The following is a 25,683-nucleotide window of genomic DNA, read 5'->3' as shown; positions in this document are numbered from 1 at the left end:
GCGAAACGCGTATGGCACTAAAACTGTGTTTTATTCAGTTGCTGTCAGACGGTCCATAAGTAAAAATTATCAATATACCGTAATACTACTGAGATCGGTGACCAGTGTGTTCGGCGTGGGGCCCTGGCGCATCGAACCGCATTTGCTCCAGCAGTTTGAGTGCAGTTGGCACGACACTGACACAACGAACTGTTACGAATCGGTTACTTCAAGGACGGCTTCGAGCTAGACGCCCTTTAGCGTGTATTCCAATGATCCCAAACCACAGCCATTTGCGACTTCAGTAGTGTTAAGCGGAAGCTCGTTGGTGAGCAGAGTGGAGGTCTGTTGTCTTTTCTGATGAAAGCCGGTTCTGTCTCAGTGCCAAGAAAGTCCGTGTGTTGAATTCAAGGAGGCCAATTGAGGGTCTGTGAGCTAGACACTCTAGATCTACACTAGGAGCTATGATATGGGGTGAGAATTCATATGACAGTAGGATCACTCTCGTGGTTATCCCACACACCCTGACTGAAAATCTGTACGGCAATCTGGTGGTTCGACCAGCTGTGCTGCCATTCATGAACAGCATCCAAAGCGGTATTTTCCAACAGGATAACGCTCACCACATACCGGACTTGTAACCCGACATGCTCTGCAGTATCGACATGTTGCCTTGACCTGCTCTATCTCCAGATGTGTCTCCAGTCGAGCACTTCATCGGACGTAAACTCCAGCGAAATCTAAAAACAGCATTAACCGTCCCTGTATCGACTGACCAAGTGCAAGAGGTATGGGACACCTTACAAACCATCATACATCACCTGTACAACACAACACAAGTTTAGATGATTGCATTCAACATTGAGTCGCCTACACCGGTTATTAATGTACCAGTATTTCGCATTTACAATGGCTTACCTGTGATCTTGTGATATTAATCGCTTAAATATATGATCTCGACAAATCTATTCCAGAAACATTATTACTCTACATTAATTATTTTTGGTGCTGCCATTTTTTTCCGTTTGTGTACATACTGCAAAAGTGGGCAGCAGTCACTTTTCGAGTGAAGTAACGCCATCGGCTTGGCGTCTTTCTTTAAGTGCAACTGCTTTGCTCTTCTTGGAATGAACTGTCAAGTGTCCCATCCACATTAAAAACATGACGAGCAGAGTGAGACTGTTTATCTTCCACTGTTTTAGCGTATGAAAACTCGTCTACGTTTACTTGGTTAAAAGCTTGTCTTGCCTTTGATATAGGTTTCCTGACACTAATAATAGGACCCTGTCTTTGACTGCCGTCGCCGAATTACTTACAATGTATTTTTTCGCTCCCTGTAGATAGTTCCATGTAAATCCATAAAATCGCTTTTTCGTTTCAAAAATAAATCAAGGATTTCTTATTTTTGCTCTTTTTTGGACAGTCTTCATAAGGTTGCCGTAATTATTCTACCACCTACTGCATCTCTGTTTTTTTTTTCTAGTTCTTCCTTTCAGTGTAGTAAGTGGAATATTAAATTGCTTTAGCGCTTGCAGAAGAAGGCATCCTATCATCCTTTACCGACGCAATCTTATTTTCCATCGTCACACAGTACTATGTTTCTTTGCTCTGATTTCTGGAGATATTCCACAGGCATCTTTGAGGCCTGGCATCTGAGAGAATACCAAGAGGGAGCAGCAGACCGTATAATACACCAGAACAGAAATGATTCTAAATAACATTGATTAATTAATTAAATATGACTTGAGAGGGATAGAATGATGGATGGTAGCATTCAATGTAAGGGGATTTAGAGACTAGTCTGTAGTATTATGTGTGGTATACAGAAGAGACTAACTATTACTGAGGTAAGCAGCTTAAAAATGAAATGTTGATAAGAGTGGCCTCCTTGACCACTTCTCCCAATCGGGGACCATGTCGACATTAATAGTTCACAGATGAGACTATCAAAGAGAGAGAAACAACAAGGAATTATAGTTTTGAAGCAAAGCTATGTTTAAATACTGATATTGTAGATAGTCTTACTCTGCGTTTGAGTGGGATAACGAGAATAATATCACTTACTTTTATCAGACGACCCAAAATCGCAACAAGCTTCCTCTGTCAAACTTGCTGACAACAGTTTAGGTGTATATTTGTTGTGTACATAGTTCCGCGTCGTCAGCACGTACACAACTTTCCCACTAGACCGCGCCCCGCTAAGCACAACAGCGCAGGCGCAGCGCTCGTCCGCCTCCACACTACGAGATGGCGCTGTCTTAGAGACGGACCAAATTCTGCTTCCGCCGAGCCTTGTATTAGTATGTAACGCACCCAATGAGATTGCTGCTAACGTAGAACCTTTTCTCCTCACGGATCACACTCGCGCAGTGATACCGGAATGCGCGAGGTATTATAACGAGTGTACAGACCTCTGATCAGTCAGTCTGCATTAGTCTGTACGAGTCTGCATTAGTCTGCACTAGTCTGTACCAGTCTGCAGTCTGCATTAGTCTGTAGTCAAGTTTCAGTCTGCGCCTAATAAGATTACCATATTCCTGTACATAGCCAAGAAGATAAATGACTAGACACGTTGTCAAGTATCAGAGATATGTGAGAATAAGATGATCGTACCAAGACCAAAGGAATTTCACATTGTCAACTGTAAACAGCATCCAGAATCAAGTTATGTAATGTCTATGATTTTTATTATTTTAATAAATGTGTGTGAAAATTAACCAAGTTCTGTTTAAAGTTGGTCACCGTCAATCTGCTACTCATTTCTATTGTCTGACCTCACGGCAGAAGATAAACACGCCACGATAAGACCACGAGACATATTGTTGACACTCGCCTACTTCGTTAGAGCGACAAGTCTAATAATTTGATACGTGTGTATCGAAGGTCTTACAGTACGCACACCACAATATTAGAGTAAGTCTGACCACTTCCTGGAAGGCAACAGCACAGTTCAGGGCAAAAAATATGACACGGCTTTATTTTTGCAATTTCCGCTTTACCCAACCTCCCCTACTTAACATTAGAGGCCTGTGTTAATATTTCCCCATTCTGAATTTTGTTTTATTTCCGTGTAGCGATGTAAACTGCCTTTTTACAGTCAACACTTCACGTAAATGTGCAATATTGTCTTTTCTGTACAATGATTTCGGTAAACATCGAAACTTTTTGAAATGTACGACAATTTACCTTAGACGAAAAAGGTGACGGTTTATAGCGCAGTGTTCTGCTGTAACTGTAACTAAATGTAATGAAAAGACAAACATATAAATGGGAACTAGTAATTTTTTAAAATTAACACAGTCGTCGGAGAATTCATACTTTAGGTTCTTGCTACGTACAGAAGCTACCTCTGAGACGTACACATTGGACAACACTTACGACGCAACTTAAGACCTTGACCAACTATATTTTTCACTTTAATATTCTACTTAATGATATACAGTTGAAATTCTCCATACGAAGAAAGAATTCTAGTGTCAGAAAAAAGGGTATACTATCATAATTGGAAACTACAATAGCATCACAAATTCAGTGATCTATCGTAAGAACATTCTCTTCAACCATTAACTCTTTAGTTACATTCAGTATTAGAAATGTTTTAAGTAACAAACAACAGAAGATTCCCATCAGTCATACAGTGATTCATGAAGTCGGATGGATGATAAAAGTAAACTAATTCTTTCCTTTTTCGAACATTATACTACACAATACTGACACAATTATTTACTGTAATTCAAACAATAAATGACACAATTTACGGACGACGTAGTAATGCTATTATTCAGTGTGTATATTTGTGGTTTCATTAGATATCATATTCCACATCACAACAAATCAAACTGCACAAGGAAGAAACTAATAATAATTTATAGCTGCACCCTAACATCTTGACGAAAGCGACTAATTACATTAAACGAATCGTTATTGTCCTCGTTTTCCCGATAAAAGCAATCTCAAGATTTCATCTGCCTCCTAACTGATACCATCACACTCTGTTATAGCAATTAACTAATGTGAACGAACAACTAGCCAGCTGTTCGATACTCAGATCGTCTTGAAGCGGTTGTTTATCCACAACGTAAGTACTTCCAAAATATATATTTCCTTTTTCTTTATAATGTAATGGTAAAGAATTTGTCGTCTGGTCTTAATAAGAGAAGAAATTTCAGACATTTCCTCTAATTTTATTCTTTTATTAGAATCAAATGAATGATTTATCTTTTGAAGGTACTGGGGTCTTTCGGTAGGTCCTTGAAACCACGACATGGAACGTAAACATAACGTACAAAAAGCAATTGGTTAAAGTGTCCACACTTTTTTCTGTTTAATGTAAGAGAAACAAATTGCCATTAGCCAATAACAATGGTGTTACACTAACGTTAATGCGTAATATTATGGGCACACAGTCGATATCTAAATTTCTCTTTTGTATCTTGTGCAGTTTTGTCACCACGCAAATGCGTTGCACTCAAGAATATTCGTTTAAAAAACTATAAATTTTTCAGTAGGTACAAAGGTTTTGTTGAACTGTAAACACGAAATTCTCTCTCCATTAAGCAGGAACGACTCCTTTTTTCTCGTTCATCAGGCTTCTGACTGGATTGATAGTGCCCGCCACGAATTCCTCTCCTCCAGTAACTTCTTCATCTTGAAGTAATACTTCCACCTGTGTCCTCAAACATTAGTTCGATGAATTCAAATTTTGTCTTTCCCTACAGTCTCTACCCTTCTCAAGTTCTTCTAGTACAATAGAGCTCATTCACTGACTTCATCTGTCGACCTAATTTTCAGCATTGTTCTGAAGCACCGTATCACAAATGCTCCGAATCTTTTGTTCTGGTTTCCCCACTGTCCATGACCCATTACCCCACAACGCTGTGCTCCAAATGTTCATTCAAAAAATTTTCTTATTCAAATTAAGGCAATTTTTGAAAGCAGTTGACTTATCTTGGCGAGGAATGCCCTTTTCACCTGTGTTAGTCGCCTTTTTGTGTCCTCCTTGCGAGGTCTGTCATGGATTATTTTTGCTTCAAAGATAGCAGAATTCCTTAACTTCGTCTGCTTCGTAACCACCAGTTTTAATGTTACGCATCTCGGTTTAGCCGGCCGCTGTGACCGAGCGGTTTTAGGGGCTTCAGTCCGGAACCGCGTTGTTGCTACGGTCTCTGGTTCGAATCCTGCCTCGGGCATGGATGTGTGTGCTGTCCTTAGATTAGTTAGGCTTAAGTAGTTCCAAGTCTAGGGGAGTGATGTCCTCAGTCCCATAGTGCTTAAAGCCATTTGAACTATTTTGAACCACCTCGGTTTTCCGTCTCTGTTCTTTTCATTTACTTTGCTTTTTTTTTCCTTTACCGCTGTATCCACAACCTGTACTCATTAGACTGTCCATTGCTTTTAACAGATCTTGTAAGTCTTCTTACTTTCCTATGCCCACCTTTTACCATATTTCTCTTCACGAAAACGCTCTGCAATATTTGAATGAATGCGTGATTGTAAGTAGAGAATCGACGTAATTTTTCTTCTCTCTTATTCGTAGTGTATCTGTAATTATCAGTTGACTCATTTTTTACATCTGGCACATGGCCTGAACTGACCGTTGGCAATAAGCTTCCGTCTGCTTTTAAGAAGTACATCCTTTCACTGACAATCTTAGAGCACTCATGGGAAGCTCTGATACGTTACATTTAGCTTTCTGTACGAATATAGTCAGAATCGGTTCGGTGGGAACAAGTCACATAGGTAATGGAGGTTTCCCAGCACCTGCCGGATTTGGTGAAAGCCTGGCGCCGCCAGTCCGTTTTCTCGTTGGACGCACCAGTCATAGCAGGGGAGAGGTGGCTTTCCAAAACCTTTGGCGAACACATAGAAGCTGTGCCCATGAACTGAAGAAAACGTGCTTTTGTGAGCACTCCTAGCAGAATGAGTACCATGATTGATTTCTAATTCTGTGTGTGATAACATTCATGAGTATTCTCTGGGTTTCAAAGAATGACTTTTTGGTGTCTGGTTAGCGATCATGTTGCGATGGCACAGTTTTCTCTTCAGTCTTGGAACATCACGACTGTAGGTAAGCCATGAAGACTTCAGTAGTTTGAGAATCAGCGGTGATTATTAGAAACTCCGTCACTACAGGGATCTCAGTCTCTGGACCTATATTCATTGACATGCTTTTATCCATTAGTTGTGTTCTTTTTGATGTAGCTTTGCTTGATTAACAGACGTAAATGTGAGGATTTCGGAAATATGTGGGACTTATTACGTCCCCAAGTGTATCTACGTTAGCATCGTGCTCACACATGTTGAATGTTCATCCTCCCCATCTCCTGCCTCTTAATGAACCATAACGATAGTTTTATCTTCTGTTGATACTTGCTGATTCAAATGAGAAAATTTATGTTGTTAGGCAGGCAAGAAAGGAAGTATGGAAGACCCTGGGACACGAAGGTGTTGCAATCTTACTACCCTCTTCAACAGAATCATAGGTGAAGATATGCTCCCGGTAGTCTGGACAATTAGTGTCACTCTGAAAATCTGGAAGCGGAAAGGTGATGTGACAGAATGCTCGCAGTATGCATCAGATCAACTCCATTGTCACACCATGAAGTCCTGTGGGCGTGTTGTTGACTCCAGTATCAGCGCAGTTGTTTCTATCACCCCAAATCAATGCGTGTGTGAGCCGTGACGCCATTGAGTCAGTAGACCTGTCTGGCGCCACTGACTCAGGTGTAGTATCGACTATCCTTCTTGCGACCCCCACTATCAATATCTGTGAGGAAGAGTTGGTCTCTGTGGGTTGTGTCCATAGAAGGTCTTTCCTTGCCGTTATATATACCGGGTTCGCTGGCCCGAGAAGGAGGCACGAAATTTTTGAATTGGAGGTAGCGTCGCGACAAGAGGTGGTCACGAGGTCCGAGCGGACGAAGCCACAAGCTGGGTAAGGAGGGCCTGCGTAGAGCGAAGCGTCGACTACAAGCAGCAGGCCGAACTCCCGTCCTTTGGTTGGCAACATTCGTGTCGGACGACCGCTCGTGGCCTGGTGCCCTCTTCCACTTGGCTTTCATCGGCTCCACTCAATAACCGCTGCGACGCATCGTGGATCCATGGGACTGCTTGCTGATAAAGGCGAGAACATTCTGTAATCCTCGGGGTGATTTGTTTCATTGTCTACCTGCTCTCATTATTTTCTGGTTGGTACCTAATCCTCAGAGTTTTACTAGGGCGGCTCTTTGGTCGTCAACAGAGGCAGTAGTATTGTACTAAGACATTAGTTATCGTTTGAAAATTTCTCCAGCTATTATATTACCTTCCCTTTCTGGTTTGTACCCGATCATTTATGTTCTAATTAATCAGCTCTTGCTCGTAAATACATTCGGAACAATTGTACTAAGGCACAGGTTACCATTAAAGAAAAGAGGGACTTTGCAGTTACATTTAGCTATTAATCGGTTCGATTCTTTGATTGTAATTACATTTCTCAGTCATTAGTTACAATCTGAACAACCTGTTGCATCAAGCTGTTCGCTTCTGTGTTTGAAAGACCGAATCATTTCGGTGTATTTTAGCTACATCTTGTGGTTCCACCGAGTGAGTTGTCTTGTAATAAGGTTTCACAAGTAATGTTTTAAGATGTTCCTTCATATCGGTCTTAGTAACTGGCAATCAATGTAACTTTGTAAATGTTAACAGCCAAGTGTCACCAAGGCTTAAATTAAAATAAAATAGTCAGAGGGGACGGGTTGGGATCCAGTAGCACCTTGGCTGCCAATTGAAGCTAGCAGGTGGGTTGCGTTGAAAAAATTGGCTCTGAGCAGACTTAACATTTGAAGTCATCAGTGCCCTAGACTTAGAACTACTTAAACCTAACTAACCTAAGGAGATCACACACATTCATGCCCGAAGCAGGATTCGAACCTGCGACCGTAGCGGTCGCGCGGATCCAGACTGTAGCGCCTAGAACCGCTCGGTCACAACGGCCGTCGCGGCCTGTTATGCTTAAGGTGCAGTTACTCACGGAGGTCCACTGTCGGTTATGGTTATCGTATGGCAGCGAAACTTGGCAGATGTGTTACTGCATTCACGTGAAACAGATTTATGCTAGAAAATATCAGTTCAGATTTTGGCCAACCGGTGCAAATTTGCCAGTGTACTGCGTCTCGTCGAACCATCCGACGTTCATATCGAAGAAATTGTTAAGCAGCAGTTAATAATAAATCAATGTTGTGCCCTTCTCAGCTGTTTAACTTTTTCTGCCCAGACGACATTCCTAATCGATTACATATGGAATCATTTCTATACGTCATTCTTGTATTCATAGCGCTAGCTTTGAACCTGGTGGCCAAAATTGGGAAAATTTTTTTCAGAGCAAATTGATTTCGCATTAACATGTTAGAATACCTAATACGTTGCACTACTATACGATAATTAAAGCTTTCAACGAACCTCTGTGAGTAGTTGCACTTTTGTTATAACCACTTGGTAGTTACGGCAAAGACAGTTTATACAAACTTGTCGTGTGCAGATTAAGTAACGGAAGGTTTATCCCTCATTTCGGTCATCTGTCTTTAGATTTATTCGATGAAATCAGCCTGGAATTCCTTACTGAACAACATACTGGAAACTGACGATCGAAAATACTATGACCACTGCCCAAGGCGAGACTGAATGCTGCCTGGTGAACCTGCATGCACGTGGTGCCATAAGAAATTATGTAACTGGAGCAGAGAAGAACGAGTAATCGTTATAGCGAGGATACTTGCAACAAATGGGTAAATAAACTGACATCAGCGACTTTGACCAAGGGCATGTTGTTATAGTTCGCCAGCAGTGAGTAGCGAGGCTGGTCGGCTGTGACTTGCTTCAGTCGTAGGTATCTGCAGTAAGTGATTGAATGTCACTGAAAACATGAGTATGAGACAAAGTGTGTTATCACAGAACATAGAAACTCACGTAGAGCCATCCCAATTTAGGTTTCCTGTGATTTCTCTAAATCTCTCGAGACAAGTACTAGGATGTTTCCTTTGAAAGGGTGCAGTCGTTTTCCTTCCCCACCCTCCACACAATCCAAGCATGTGGTCACTCCCTAATGACCTCGATTTCGACAGGATGTTAACTCAAGCTTCCTTCCCTCCAAAGACCATGGAGGCTGGAGGTTGATGGTTCCCTTCCCAGTAAAGCACGATGGAGATGTGGAAGATCTGATGGGAGAGTATAATCCTCATGCAAGCACACAGTCTGGCGTGCATAGTTAAACATGCGGCTCTGCAGCAGTCACTCTCCACGCATCTTGATGCAGATCCAACAACATAGTTGATCACATCTGCTGTGTGGCACCGAGATGTAATCGTATATCAATGGAAACGTGTCAGCTGACTGGATTAATCATGTTTCTTGGTACGCTAGATCGACAGCTGTATCAACGTATTCCGTCATCCAGGAAAATGGCTGTTGGAGTCACACATTGTGCCATGGACACTTACCACGTAACATTTTACTATGGGGCAAGTTCTCCTGGGCTTCCACGGGACATGGCACCATGACAACTGAGTACCACGTGATTATTGCCGACCACTTCCATTGCTTCATGCGATAGCAATTACCAGCTAAATAAATGTCCATGTCACGAACAGCGATCGTGTTACAGTGGTCTGAGAAAGATGATGCAGAACTCGTGTCAATGTCTGGAACAGAAAATTTACTTAATCTGAGTCGAATAGCACACATCTGCCGCCCGGTGTGGCTGAGCGGTTCTAGGCGCTTCAGTCTGGAACCGCGCGACTGCTACGGTCGCGGGTTCGAATCCTGCCTCGGGCATGGATGTGAGTGATATCCTTAGGTTAGTTAGGTTTAAGTAGTTCTGTTCTAGGGGACTGATGACCTCACATGTTAAGTCCCATTGTGCTCAGAGCCATTTGAAGCACACATGTGGCATGCTATTGGGGGCATTGTCCATGGCCTACACCCTCTGTATCCTATTTTTCTGAAACTGCTTGACATTTGCGTAGACATTGGTGATACATACTTCTGGAACCGGCAAAGCACTTGTAGAATAGGCCATACAGAACTACTGCTGTATTGAGTGCCGAAAATGGATCAACATACTACTAAGCAGGTGGTAATACTGATTTGGCACATTAGCAGTAGGGAAATAAAGGTGAAGTGTTACCAGTCCGCACTGTTGCCAAATTTACTCGAGATGGCATTTCTCGTGGGGGTTCCACCCACATCCTCTCCCTGGTTGCAGATGTGGCAATATGACGTGGTATCAACACCCCCACTCCTTCCGCCTCTTCAACTTCCCCTCCCCACCCACACTCCACCCCCTCCCATACCCCACTTCCCATCCCCTTCTCCACTTCTCCTCCCATATCCCACTTTTGAATTGGTGGGAAAAAGCGTCAGTCAGTGCTGAGCTACTTGGGAGGAAAGATATAAGGTACAGTCTTTATTTACTGTAGTGGTAAGTGTGTTTCTGGTAGTGTTACACTACTTCTGAACCATTTCACAACTGCCCCCACACTTGATCCCATCCCTGCTCCCACTTTTTCGAACACACGTGTATGCATGTTCTCATCAAAGTCTGAAGACCCACTGTTCTAGCCCATGACAGACTGTGCTGGAAAGTATCCAGGTCTCCCCTGCCCATTCTTATCAGCTGTTGGGAGTGGAAGGTATTGTCATTATAGTTGGAGGGAAATGTGTTCAATCGGTGAGATGTTGGTGTTGGTCGGAGAGGAGTTTAATCACTGCATTATCTGTAAGCAAACAGCTGAGCACTGCATCCTCAGCCTTCTACAAAAGGAATGGAAGCAGGTGATAATGGACGAGTGTAATGAGAATACTTTTCGGGAAATAATGGTGATGCTGTGGGATGGAATAAAGATGCTTTTCACAACGCATATAAACTATTGTCTGTGCTAGAGGTGTTTGTGTTTTTTGAAATTGCTGATCAATCCACAGTGCAGGCGACAAGTTTCCGCCCCTGCCACAGCCCTCAGGTGTCGATATTTACTGATAGCATGTGTCTGGCTGTTTATTGTTGGAGCTCACTACAGATGCCTCCCGCTGCGTTGCTGTACGCCCTATACGACAAACACTCGGCAGCCCTTGTGCTCTCTTTATTTCTCATCAATTTCGTCCTGTTCCACTAACCCTGAGAGGTTACCTTGGTGTAGCTTCTGAGGATTTGTACACAGATACATGGTAAGAAGGACAGTAAATTGTCACTCAAGTGTAGGAAGAGCTGTCTCCTACCGAACAACAGACAAGTGTTCACAGACACATGAAAAGAAGGGATACGACAGCAAGCTATCACTGACATGTAGGAAGGCCACTACTCGCTACCACAACTGATGGAAAATACTTCACTGCTCTAATAACATGAAAAATTCACCACTCATAAACAACAGACCATGATGCAACACATTGAGGGAAATCGTTTCAATAACACAACCACTCCAAAAACTAACCACAAACGATCTTGCCAGGAGAGGGTGATGGTAGCTGCACATATGTGGTTACAGATGAAGCAGCTTAGAACCAACCTCTCCTCCTACCGACCCACCTCTGTGCCTGTCCTCCCCCACCCCTGTAGGTAATGTTACCGGTTTTCTGGACCTATTCTAGCCTGTCAGTGACATACTGTTTCTGGTCTGCCGAAATCAGTCACAGATAAAAAACTTAAGAACAGGCCTTTTTGTGCAAGCCGTTAAAAGGTATTTCTCGGAAAGACTGGCGCTCATGCAGCAACAGCGAAATTCCCAGCTATCATCACAGATGAAGAACAATGGTCAACAGTACAAACGTTGTGGATGCTCCAGCACAGTCTGAAAGTCGTCCCCAGAAAAGTAAAATCAGGCTAATGTAGGAAAAACATTGAAACAATATGTCCCGTGTAAATGAAATACAAATGGCTATTTATGCGAGTCATCTCAGCGTGTGCCGATCCGCCATCTCCCCCCTCCCCGGACTGGTGCATAGCAGTGTCCGCCACTGGATGTGGTTATAATCTCTTCATGTAAACTGTCTAAGGGCAGGCTGACTGTTGGAGATTTCAGACGTTCCACTGTACCGAAAGACAGTTTTGTGTGTTTCTGCGTGTTCTTGCATACTGGGAAGGATCAGATATTCCACTCGCCTCACAGCATGTCGTCTTTAGGAACATTCTTCAAAGTGAAAAGCTTGTTGACAACACACTAGGTCAATTTGCGGGTGGTTGGAAACAGCTGCAGAGAGAATGCGCAGACACTACCAGTGAGGGATGTTAGTGTTGAAAGGGTGGTGTTCCTGCTGTACAGATGGTGGATGAATATACTATGGAGGAACTTTACACAGCTTACTTGCTCCTCGTAGAGTAACACATTATGCATCTCCCTAAAGTGCTGCTATTCCTAAGAGCTCAATTGCAGTAAAGTCAGCTCATTTACTTACAAAATGGACTGAGTAATCACAAACACTCACTTGTTGCGTGAAGTATTACCATAATGTATTCCCCAGACGTGATTCTCATGCCTGCTGTAACGAATATTGTGCCGACAGACCTCATCTCACATCGTGTAAAGGGTGTAGTCCTACACTTTTAAAACGAATGGTTCACATGGCTCTGAGCACTATGGGACTTAACATCTGAGGTCATCAGTCTTCTAGAACTTAGAACTACTTAAACCTAACTAACCTAAGGACATCACACACATCCATGCCCGAGGCAGGATTCGAACCTGCGACCGTAGCGGTCGCGCGGATCCAGACTGAAGCGCCTAGAGCCGCTCGGCCACAAAAACGAATACTATGACGGTGCAAATAGTGAGTATAGTACTAAAATCAATGAAATTTCCAGGTAAATAAGTACAAACTCACTCATGGTATGAAATTATGCTTGCTGCAATGAATATTGAAGCGTGAACATTTGCGTTGAATGTACTACAAAATAAGCTCTTAACACCATTCAAGGGCCCTTAAACATTCATTCAGTAAGCAAGCTCCACATAGTAGAAGACTTCGTCAATGTCGTAATGCTAGAAGGACCAAACAATAACACGATAACCAATATTGAACGAATATTCCGTGATGAATAGACGTGCTTTTCTTGTGAGTGGTATTGGTGCGTCTTAGGAGCTACTCTCTCTCTCTCTCTCTCTCTCTCTCTCTCTCTCTCTATATATATATATATATATATATATATATATATATATATATATATATATATATATATATAAAGGACAGCAGCGTCTTTGTTCCGCTGAGAGTGCACACCAGCCTTGATTCTACAGGGAGACGAAATATTTTCTGTGTCGATTTTCATGTTAAGACTATATGTCGTTTTATAAATCATGATTGTGAATACACTATAGAGGTATAGTGTTCCTTCCTATAATTCATTAAAAACTACAGTCTTTTATTAGCAGCTGCAAATACCGCATTGCACGTTGACTGTGATCATATTAATCGGGCAGTGGAACGTGCAGAATCGTGCTGCCAGAAAACAGGACGCTACATGGTGTAAGGTCGTAACAAAGTGATGCACCTTACCAAATTTATAAAGTGATGACATGTTCAAAGGGTTGTAGGTGATGCTCGACGGAGAATGATCACGTGCAACAAATGTTGTGCTATGTGAGGGATCACTCACAATCTAGCGCTAGCTTGGGCTTTAGACTGAGATAGCAAGAAATGCACAAAATTGTACGACTAATATAATCTATCTCTAACAGAAAAGATGTTTACGATGGAAACACGACTTTCGTTTCAACCGTATGCTTGTGTTGGAGATGTCTTTTTAATGATTACCAACCCAATTGAAGACTCATATCCATGGCATATTCGTCCCTGTTTCGAAAAGAGCTGCCCCTTCTTTGAAATTTTTATAGCCTCTCTCATAAGTATCTCATCGGACTCTCTGTACCTTGTACTTGTTCCTTAGTCTTTGACCCCACTCCCTGCAGCACTGCCTATGTGATCGTTCCAATCTGATTTACGTCTTGTGGAAGAAAAGAGTGGACTGAGTTAATGCGACTGGACGGTGCGTTATCTACTCGGTGGAAATGAGAGAGAATTTTCATAGACTCGCCGATCGTGTACACGGCGTACGGCCACCGTTAAACGGCGCTGCCACCTGCAACACCAGACAGTAGACAATGGCAGTGTGAGAAATTACGGTAGTTTCTCTAATTGTTGAATTTGGAAGACTTGGCATCATAAGGAAACTGGAAGAAGGACGACGGGTTTGCTACTGCTCACAGCAATTGCGGAGTGTTTACAATCTACCGGTACTACAGTCCGAAGCGGTGACCTCTGCATTGTGCAAGAACCCAACCTGAAACCGCATTTAAAAGGATGCAGTTGCACAGGATATCTGCGTGGCGGGGGATTCCGATCACCTGTACTTAGCTTTTTGTCGATAGCTAAACCGTTTGCGAAGATGTGAGGAGCATTGGGACCGGGATCGTGTGCGCTTCACAGGTGACAGCCGTGTAGTATTGGTGAAAGTTGTAAACGCATTATGCACCCAGAAACATTGTCTTTTTTTGGTGCTATCGTATCAGCGGACACGACCACAAATTCCTTGGATAACGTCAACACTACTATGACACTGTACGTCTTTCAAAGCTAAATTTTGTGTTGTAGGTGGGGTTTAACAAGACAATTCGCGTTGTTATTTTGTGATCAGTTGCGCTACCACGTGACGAAATGCGATCATTCTGAACGCTAAATTAGTGTCACGGATGACAAATAGTACAATTTGCAATTAACTGTCATGTCGTTATGGATCATTACATTTCTACAATCATCAAATGAAGCGCTCACTAAAGACATTTTGTGATCTCATGATAATCGAAAGAACATTGTGCTCTCGAGTTTTCGCTATTTCATGCTGTCCAAAGGCTTCATATTAGTTGTGGTAACAATTCCTAAGAATCTTGGGGGCAAACCTAAATTCGAATCTCAAAATACTACAGATTCGTCATGTGAGAAGGGATTACACATAAGACCTCATCCACGCCTTACAGATGCAGTTGACACAAATTACCTGTCAAAATTCTAATAAACTATGACGATGATTTTTCCTTATCCCATCATCGAGCTGTTCCCCGCACCAACCCGAAGGAAGGTTATGCTCTGTATACAACGCCCATCCTGAACACGTTTTCCTCAGATCTAGATGTTGGCCAACTGTTGTGTCACATTCATCATTTGTCGCCGCGCGGGATTGTCCGAGCGGTCTAAGCGCTGCAGTTGTGGACTGTGCGGCTGGTCCCGGCGGAGGTTCGAGTCCTCCCTCGGGCATGGGTGTGTGTGTGTTTGTCCTTAGGATAATTTAGGTTAAGTAGTGTGTAAGCTTAGGGACTGATGACTTTAGCAGTTAAGTCCCATAAGATTTCACACACTCAACATCATTTGTCACCTAAACGACGACAAAAGGCTACAAGTTATGCAACAAATCTAATTAGTCCAGTCAATATAGATTGATTCAGACATTGGAGTTCCCAGTGCTGAAGGACTCAATGCGGTTTTTCCTGGTTTTCCCCTTCATTCCTACTCTAATGAGAAGAAAAGTTGTCATCCAAGATATTTTTTTTCAGTGTTGAGACCTTAATGAAACACTGTGAACATCATGCAACAGTTAAACATACATCACTACAAGCAAATGCAGTTCTAGATTAATACATAGTTGTTGTCATGACACTCATGATCAGTCTTTAACTGGAGAATGCAATGTAAACGTACGAACTTATTAGTAGTGATGTAGTGTCAAAACATACAAAGAATATTGTAGTCAGTAGTTTAAATGTAAACTTTGATCTAAATGATGCAGGAGTGCAGCATCGGCCCGTAACTCACTCTCTAGTACACTTGGGGACCCACAGTATTATCACATTTTACTACGGAAGTAACTGTGTAAGATACTATGCTATGTGTAGGAACCAAAGTTGTTACTCCTTGTATAAGAAAAGCGAACATTATCATTGTTGTGTCGGTAGCTGGGCCGACACCGTGAAGTTGAGATGGCTGAAAAGGCAAGCTAGACTAACGCAGACGGGCGTGAAGTACTGGAACAGGATACGTAATTAATGTTAGGAAGAAAAGTACGGAGCAGGTTTAATACTTAACTTTACTCATTGATTGAGGTACATCGATCTTGACGATACACAGGAGACTTTAAGTACAATCACTGTATGGCTAATGGCGCCTTGCTAGTTCGTAGCCATTAACTTAGCTGATGGCTATTCTGTCTCTCGGCTAATGAGAGAGAAACGCTTCGTACATCTGGTCGGTAGCTAGGTTCTCGTACAACTGGGGCGAGTGCTCTCTCGTATCACGAGACCTGCCTTGGTGGTGGCGCTAGGTCTGCGATTACACAGTGGCGACACGCGGGTCCGACATGTACTAAATGGACCGCGGCCGATTTAAGCTACCACCTAGCAAGTGTGGTGTCTGGCGGTGACACCACATTCCTCCCCCGCAAATCGGCGAACGGTCGTGTGATAAGGCTTCCGCCCGCCGTGGGGAGGACCACATGTTGACGTATGCGATGAGGTGGGGAGCCTAACAACAGGCGAGGCTGTGCCACCCGCACCCGGCCATGCGGTCCGAGGGGAGCTAGGGAACGCCTGAAAAACTAGTCCAGGGTGCACGTCAACATGCGGTGTATGCCCCCGTAAAGAGACAGGAGGGACCGAAGGATCAACCTCCATTGCGTCGGGGTAGCCGACGCGCGATGACGTCATGTGGTCCGGAGCGGGCGGGAGTTCCATGGCGGAGGACAGCTGGTCACGGGAAGCGATCGGCGGCGCGTGACCCTGGGAGGCGCTTGGCGGCTGCAATGAAGCGTCGAATGCGGGCGGCGCCGGCGGGAGAACAAGCAGCGGCGGCGGCGGCGGCTGCTGCTGCTGCTGCGGCGGCGGCGCCGCGTCGCCATGGGGCAAAATGGAAGGCATCGTCGGGAACACCTGGGGATGAGGCGAGCCAGTAGATGGGTCCCCAGGGCGCTGACCGGACGGCACCGTCGCTGAAAACAGACGGGGAGCGGCAGAACCCGAGCGACGACAGAGGCGCAGCTGATTGAGATGCCGACGCACCTCACCAGAGGCCCCCAAAACCAAATACATCGCGCGGCCGAGGCAGCGAAGAATGCGCCCTGCGAGCCAACGCCGTGAACCTCGATAGTTGCGATAAAATACAACGTCGCCCGGAGCAAAAGCAGGAGTCTGCCGCTGCACAGGAACCTGATGCGGCGGATGCAGCAAAGACATCAAGGTGCGATGAGGACGACCGTGGAGCAACTCAGCCGGCGAGCGACCATCTCGGGGCTGAGAGCGATACGAAGACAAAAAGAGCAACAATGGGTCCTCCCGAGAATGCGACTCTTTCAATTTCAACATCTGTGACTTGAAAGTCCGGACCAATCGTTCAGCGGCACCGTTGGACTGAGGCGAAAACGGCGCGGATGTCAGATGTTGAATACCATTGGCCTGGCAGAATGACTGAAATTCTGCGGACATGAATTGTGGGCCATTGTCGGAAACAATAGTCTGCGGAAGACCTTCAATGCAAAAGATAGCAGACAACGCTTGGATGGTGGCGGAGGACGTCGTGGAAGACATCCGGACAACAAAAGGAAAATTACTGAAGGCGTCGACCAGAACCAACCATCGAGCATTCCAGAATGGACCAGCAAAATCAATGTGCAAGCGTTGCCAAGGGGAAGTGGCTTTTGGCCACGCAAAGACTTTCCGCGGCGGGGCGGACTGTTGTTCGGCACACGCCGGGCACGAAGAACACATATTCGTAATCGCAGCATCGATTCCGAACCAAGTACAGTGCTGACGAGCAAGTTGTTTCGTTCGCACTATACCCCAATGTCCTTGGTGAAGAAGCCGTAAAACAGAGGACTGTAACGAACGTGGGACCACGACTCTGGACTGATCATTATCAGAACGCAACAACAAAACACCACGTCGAACAAAAAGTCTCTCCTTATGAGCAAAAAATCGGCGAACCAACGGATCCTCGATCCGAGACTTTGACAAAGGCCATTGCGTAGCAACAAAACGTAAAACAGTAGCAAGGACAGGGTCAGCAGCTGTGGCTGTAGCGACACGACGAAAATCAATCGGAAACGATGCGACCACTTCATCGGTTTCCGAATCAATGAACATGCAAGCAAGTTCGGAAGAATCGAATGCTTTATCCTCAGCAACAGGCAAACGGGACAACGCATCGGCGTTTCCGTGCTTAGCAGTGGACCGATACAAGATATCGTAGCGGTACTGCGAGAGGAAAATAGACCAGCGAATGAATTTCTGCGCTGTACGTGGAGGTACAGGCTTGGTCGGATGAAAAAGCGATGTCAAAGGTTTGTGGTCTGTGATGATGGTAAAGTGACGACCATACAAGAAATCATGGAACTTAGTAACACCAAACACGAGAGCCAAAGCTTCTTTCTCTATCTGTGAATAATTTCTTTGCGCAGACGAGAGCAATTTGGACGCAAAGGCAATAGGGCGATCATGGGAGCCAACTTTGTGCGCAAGCACAGCACCGATCCCGAAATCCGATGCATCTACCATCAACAAAAGGGGTTTCTGGGGATCGAATGGCGTAAGGCAAGTATTAGAAAGCAACGCCGATTTCAACTGGCGAAAGGCGCGTTCACATTCCGTCGTCCAGACGAACGGAACACCTTTACGGCGTAAGCGATGAAGCGGAGCGGAAATGGAAGAGGCATTGCGCACAAATTTATTGTAATAATTAATTTTACCCAACACACTCTGTAGCTGTTTCACATTTTGAGGGGAAGGCAATTCTTGTATGGCACGGAGGTGCTCTGGACTCGGATGTATGCCTTGGGCATTAATGACATGTCCCAGGTATGGTAAGTCACGAGCAAAAAACACACATTTGTCCTTCCTCAAGCGAAGACCATTTTGCCGCAAGACCTGAAATAATGTTCGTAAGTTCGCAAGATGATCTTCTTCTGTCTGTCCGGAGATCACTATATCGTCCAGATAGTTTGCTGCAGTAGGGACCGACGCACAAATAGTTTGTAAATATTGCTGAAACAAGGCAGGGGCGGATGCACACCCGAATGGCAGTCTTTTGAAGCGGTACAATCCAAGATGCGTGTTAACCACCAATACGCGCTGGGATTCGTCGTCCACCGGTATTTGCAAGTACGCATCGGCTAGGTCCAACTTTGAAAAATATTTTCCCGGGCACAGTTTAGCAAAAAGATCTTCCGGGCGGGGCAAAGGAAAAGTAGCAGTCACTAGCTGTGGATTCACTGTGGCCTTGAAGTCCACGCAAAGTCTCAATTTTCCGGAAGGTTTTGGCAAAATTACTAAGGGTGAGGCCCAGAGAGAAGCTTGCACACGTTCAATTACACCCTGTGATTCGAGATCGTGTAACGTTCTTGCGACCTCATCACGCAATGCGTGGGGAACATTGCGCGCCCTGAAAAATTTCGGTTGCGCGTTTACCTTCAGTTCTAAATGTGCTTCATAGTTTTTAGCGCAACCTAAGCCCGGTGCAAAAATGTCTGCAAATTCGTCACACAGCCGAGAAACACTGTCTGTAGGCACAGTCTGATGCACTGATAGGACCTGATTTACAATAGACATGTTAAACAACTGAAACAAATCTAGACCAAACAAGTTCACCGCAGAAGAAGAACGAAGAACGTAAAATGACACAAGTTTTGTTTGTCCCTTGTATGTTGCAAGAAGGCTGCACTGTCCTAACACAGGAATTTTCTGTCCGGAATATGTAGTTAGCGTAACATTTGCGGAACGCAATGGAGGTTTGCCCAGTTGTTTGTACGTGTCGTGATTGAGCAATGAAACTGCAGCTCCGGTATCGAGCTGGAACGGTATCACTTTGCCTTCAAAGTCTAAGTCCACAAAAAGTTTATTGTTCTGCTGACGACAAGAGCGACTGTTTTGTGCAATTGGAACAGACACTGGTACAGAATCACTTGCTAATTGACGTGATTTCCGGCGACGTCGACGCACAGTTTTTGTGGGACGAACACAGTGACTGTTAGAGAAAGTGTCACTGGACGAAGTGGAATTAACGACATGTATGTCCATAGGCGAAGGTCCACGAGCCTGAGTGTCCTTGGTTCGATTCCGGCGCGAAGCAAAGGGCCTGGAATGATTGTGATTGTCTGATCTGAGCTTTTCTGGCAAACCCTTTGAACATGTCCTTTCTTATTGCAGTAAAAGCAAATAGCTTGGCGTGACGGGCAATGTTCACGCGAATGTCCAGTAGCACACTGCGGGCACGATTTCACTACATTTGTGGGCTGGCGCGGCACACGTGGCTTAGCGCGCGGCGGCAGCTGTGCGGACGTGCGCGAGGCCCGGTTACCGGGCCGCGCAGCGCGTCCAGCGGGCCGGTTAATGTTACACACGGCTGGCGAAGTTTCAAAAGATTCCTGAGCACAGTCAAGTGTGTCCTGTCTATCCAATATGTCTATCACTTGTTGAAGGGAGGGATTAACTAGTTTCAAAATTTGCTCCCGTATGCGAACATCAGAAACGTTCTGTGCAATTGCATCATGCACCATTGTATCTGAATAAGAAAGACCACAGTCACATTCAAAGGCACAGTCCCTAGTAAGTCCTTGCAATGTTGCTACCCACTCCCTATTAGTTTGACCAGCCGTACGTTTTGTACGAAAGAACGTATACCGTTTTGCAACCACATTAACTGTTTCTTTGAAATAGGCATCTAAAGCAGACAAAATTTCCTTGTAGGACAGAGTTGCTACGTCGCGTCGGGGAAACAATTTCACTATCACACGGTATGTGGACACACCGACACAAGAAAGCAAAAACGGCTGCCGCTCATTACCTTGAATTCTGTAGCCTGCTAGATGAAAGTTGAACTGGCGAGACCACTCGTGCCAGGTCTCATCGGCTGCCACGTATGGTCGAAAGGGAGGTGCAACAGCGTTTAGTGGCAGCGGTAGCGAAGAAGCGGCGGCGGCCGCATCGGTGTGCAGCGCACGTTGACCCTGGACGAGCTGTCCAAGGGCATCCAATAACGCCTGCGTCTGCTGATTCTGCAAGCGATAAAATTCGGACAGTACATCTGGAGAATGTGGCGAAGCCATGACACAATTAAATGTAAGCAATCAGAAAGAACTCTTTTATCTCGTCGCCAATGTTGTGTCGGTAGCTGGGCCGACACCGTGAAGTTGAGATGGCTGAAAAGGCAAGCTAGACTAACGCAGACGGGCGTGAAGTACTGGAACAGGATACGTAATTAATGTTAGGAAGAAAAGTACGGAGCAGGTTTAATACTTAACTTTACTCATTGATTGAGGTACATCGATCTTGACGATACACAGGAGACTTTAAGTACAATCACTGTATGGCTAATGGCGCCTTGCTAGTTCGTAGCCATTAACTTAGCTGATGGCTATTCTGTCTCTCGGCTAATGAGAGAGAAAGGCTTCGTACATCTGGTCGGTAGCTAGGTTCTCGTACAACTGGGGCGAGTGCTCTCTCGTATCACGAGACCTGCCTTGGTGGTGGCGCTAGGTCTGCGATTACACAGTGGCGACACGCGGGTCCGACATGTACTAAATGGACCGCGGCCGCTATAAGCTACCACCTAGCAAGTGTGGTGTCTGGCGGTGACACCACAATCATTGCTTTATCTCTGGTTTTTATTATCTCTGTTGTTGAATGTAATGTAAATCAGTCTGACATTATACGTGCTCCGATAAAGAGGAAAGGAACTTACAGTTGTGACTGTAGCGTATTACAACTCGGGTAAGAGTAAAAGTTGTACACAAGGAAGAAATAAATGAGTGCTCATCTGTGATAAATTATTAGGTGAGATTCAAACGAAGATGTTACGTTTTTTAGTCACTCTAATTACTATAGAAAGTTTCAGTTACATTACGTAGAATTGGAGTTGGAGAGACGATGGGAAAATTGGTGTTCGAACCTGCAATCAAACATGGCGACTTTCAACAGATTTAAGATCGCGCAACAAGAAAACCACCACAGCTCTTTACCAATATATTGCCACATTGCAAAACACTCGCACAAGGCGAGTTTTTTTCAATGGATATTTAAATATATCACTTGAAAGACAGGAATACACGCTAATCCTGTCTATAAAATCATAAAATACAATAAAAATATCAGTGTAGTGGATATTGTATCTCCTCCCCACATAGAACTATCCCTCTCCACGCATGCCTCCTCCTCATCTCAGAGTGCTGTGAGAAAAAAAAAAACTTCACAGTCAGTATTTCAAACTAGATTTGTATGTGCATTAATAAACATACACCATTGCTGTTAAGTGAATAGTTACTGAGAAATACAGACTTACACTGTGCCTGAGGAGCCATAGTTTGAACAGCTCGACAACAACATAAATAGCTGCTTGAGATGAGGACAGGGGAGGGGGGTTGCTGAATGCAGTGAACTGAAGAGTTTGTGCATGCATAAAATGCATACACAGCAGTGTTTATTCACCAAACCCAGAGTGCTAATACTAAATCTATACTAGATGGTATATGAGAACAGGGGAGGGGGGTTGCTGAATGCAGTAAAGTGAATAGATTGTGCATGCATAAAATGCATACACAGCAGAGTTTATTCACCAAACCCAGAGTGCTAATACTAAATCTATACTAGATGGTATATTGCCTTTGAAAACCATCAATGTTCTGGTCCCTGCTAGCTCAGAGGATTTAAAAAGCAGGATTTTCAGAATGGATTCTTATTTAGACGACGCAGACGTTGAATCCGACAAAATTAAAAGCACTTTATATGGTTGCTAACATGCAGAACGAGAAATTGCTGTTAAGGGCTGCTACAATTTCTCTTACTAAACTCAGCATGAGAGCTGCTTGTGAGTGTGGAGCACTACTTAACGACTTAGTTCACTGGATCAGAATGCTGATAATTTACATAAGCAGTGGGAATAGTGTTAATCAACAGAAGATATTGTATAATTGACCAATGGTGTAGTGTGCTTGCTTCTGTACATTTGCATGTGGGAATCTCAACGCTGGTTTTCTACGGTGAATTCCTTTCATTAGGTGATTTCGCTTTAGCTGAAAATACGAAGGCTATTCGGAAAGTAATTGGAAACCGCTGTGAAAACAAAAATTTTTTACTTGCAGTAGTTAGCTACATCTTGCAGCTACTTCTTTACAGTGCCGCCGCTTTGAGTTAGACGTTTATCGTAGCGTTGCACCAACTTTCTGGTACACTCGTCTTCGAAGGCAGCCGCCATTAGTTTCCTCTAATTCTCTACGCCCGTCTGCAGCTCCTTATCTGTGCCAAAATGTTGTCTTCATAGCCAGCGGTTCATGTGAGGAGAAATGAAACTCAGGACGAGATAATTACGAACTGTGTAGTGTGGGTGATCAAAAACTTACGTCGAAAACGCTGCAGGAGCATCTTCATTGCTCTACAGAGTGTGGCCGAGAACTGTAATGACGCACAAAATGTGTGACAGTTACGTTACGTGGGCTGCATAACATCAGGCGAAGTCCCTCACCAGGCCCTCTTACTTGGCAGGAGACAATATTTTGCCGCCCGCGGTGGTCTCGCGGTTAAGGCGCTCAGTCCGGAACCGCGCGACTGCTACGGTCGCAGGTTCGAATCCTGCCTCGGGCATGGATGTGTGTGATGTCCTTAGGTTAATTAGGTTTAAGTAGTTCTAAGTTCTAGGGGACTGATGACCACAGCAGTTAAGTCCCATAGTGCTCAGAGCCATTTTTTAGACAATATTTTCTACTATCCTTACGTCCTCGCTGTGATCTCTGAATCGAAAAGAGCGACGTGCCGCGATCAAAGGGCCTATTATAGACACTACCCAACATAGCTGAGCAAAAATTCATCAGATTTCCAAAGTAGTTTCCATTTCGCTACTAGTCGGAACTTTCTTTCCGAACAGCCCTCGTATATAAGCATCTGCTTTTTTCCCGTTTTTCTGTAGGACCAAGGCTTGCGTTCACTAGCAGAATAACACAGAATTTGCTTTCCTGTTTCTTTTTGACTATTTTGAATAGTTCTTCGATTATAAGAGGATTACGTCTGTTGTCTCCTTAGACGCTTTTATCCTGACGCTTTTATCCGGTACCGCTCGCAAGAAAACTACGTCTATACATCACGGAATGTTCGCTCAGTATTGATTAACATTATTGGCAAAGTCTTCTACCCATCATACTGTGTGAAATTTGTTAGGTGGATATAAGTTTAAGAACTGTTGGATGGTGTTAAGTCCTTATTTTCTAGTACATTCAACGGAAGATTCAGCGTTCTCAGTCCAGTATTCATTGTAGTAAGCGTAAATTCATACTACCAGAGTGACGTTACATCTGTTTAAGTGGAAATGTTATTGATTTTAGTACTATATTCACTGTTTGCACTGTCACAGTATTCGTTCTAAAAGCATAAGAAATCACCCTTTACATAATGTGAGGTGACGTCTGTCGACAGAATATTCCGTTGTAGCTGGCGTAAGAATAACGTGTGTCTTGGGAGTATACGAGAGTAAGTACTTCATGCAGCAAAGGAGTGTTCGTGTATATTCAGTCACATTTTTAAATAAATGAGATGTTATTACAGCAATTGAGCTGTAACAGAGCAACACTTTAGGCAGATAGTCCATGAGGAGCATGTGAACTGTGTAATATTCCTCCACCATCTGTTCACCCACCGTCTGTATAGGAGAAATGACTCTCTCTCAGCCGCGCGGGGTAGCCATGCAGTCTTAGACGCCTTGCCACAGTTCGCGCGGCTATCCCCGTCGTAGATTAAAGTCCTCCCTTGGCCATGTGTGTGTGTGTGTGTGTGTGTGTGTGTGTGTGTGTGTGTGTGTGTGTTGTCCTTAGCGTATGTTAGTTCACATTAAAGTAAGTAGTGTGTAAGCCTTGGGACCGATGACCTTAGCAGTTTGGTCCCGTAGGAACTTGTCAACAAGTGTTGACAGCAAGATTTTTACCCAAATAGATGTTCCATAAGGCGAAAGTCTGTGAGGCGAGCTGAATATCTCATCCTTCCATATTATACGAGAATACACAGACAGAAAGAAAGCTTTTATCTGGTACAGTGGAGCGTCTGAAACCTCTTCCAGGCAGCCTTCAGTCAGTTCACATGAAAAGGTTGAATAGACGTGAGTGATGAGAGGTTATAGCCGCATGCAGCGGCGGACACCGTTCTCCCCTTGTCAGAGGGGCGGAGTTGGCTGATCGGCGCACGGTGAGGTGACTAGTATAAAAGCCTGTGTGTATCTCGTTTACGCAGGACGTGTTACTTCAGTGTTTTTACTACATCAGTCTGGTTTTACTCAGCCGAGGACCACTTTCAGACTGTGCTGAAACATCCACAACGGTTGAAAGGACACCGGTGTTGGCCATTCAGGTCTTCATCCGTGAGGGACAGCCAAGTATTTAGCTATTCTTGCTGGAGGGCCAGTCCTTACGAGAAATACGTTTAACGGCTTGTAGGAAGCCTCCTGTCCTTGAGTCTTTTGTCAGTGAGTGATTTCTGCAGCACGAAAACAATGTGCTACTGCCGGCAGCTGGATCTGTCTGTTTACCATCAGTGACAGGATAGGACAAGCTCAGAAAACTGGTTATCACTACTTAAGGGAGGAGGAGAGGGGGGGAGGGAGGAGGGAACGTGGGAGGTAAGATAAGGCTCATTCTCAACTGGTTAGTCTGTACCTTAACACCAA

This window comes from Schistocerca americana, chromosome 4 (assembly GCF_021461395.2).
Source record: "Schistocerca americana isolate TAMUIC-IGC-003095 chromosome 4, iqSchAmer2.1, whole genome shotgun sequence".
Taxonomy (NCBI): domain Eukaryota; kingdom Metazoa; phylum Arthropoda; class Insecta; order Orthoptera; family Acrididae; genus Schistocerca; species Schistocerca americana.
Note: the sequence above shows the minus strand (reverse complement) of the source record.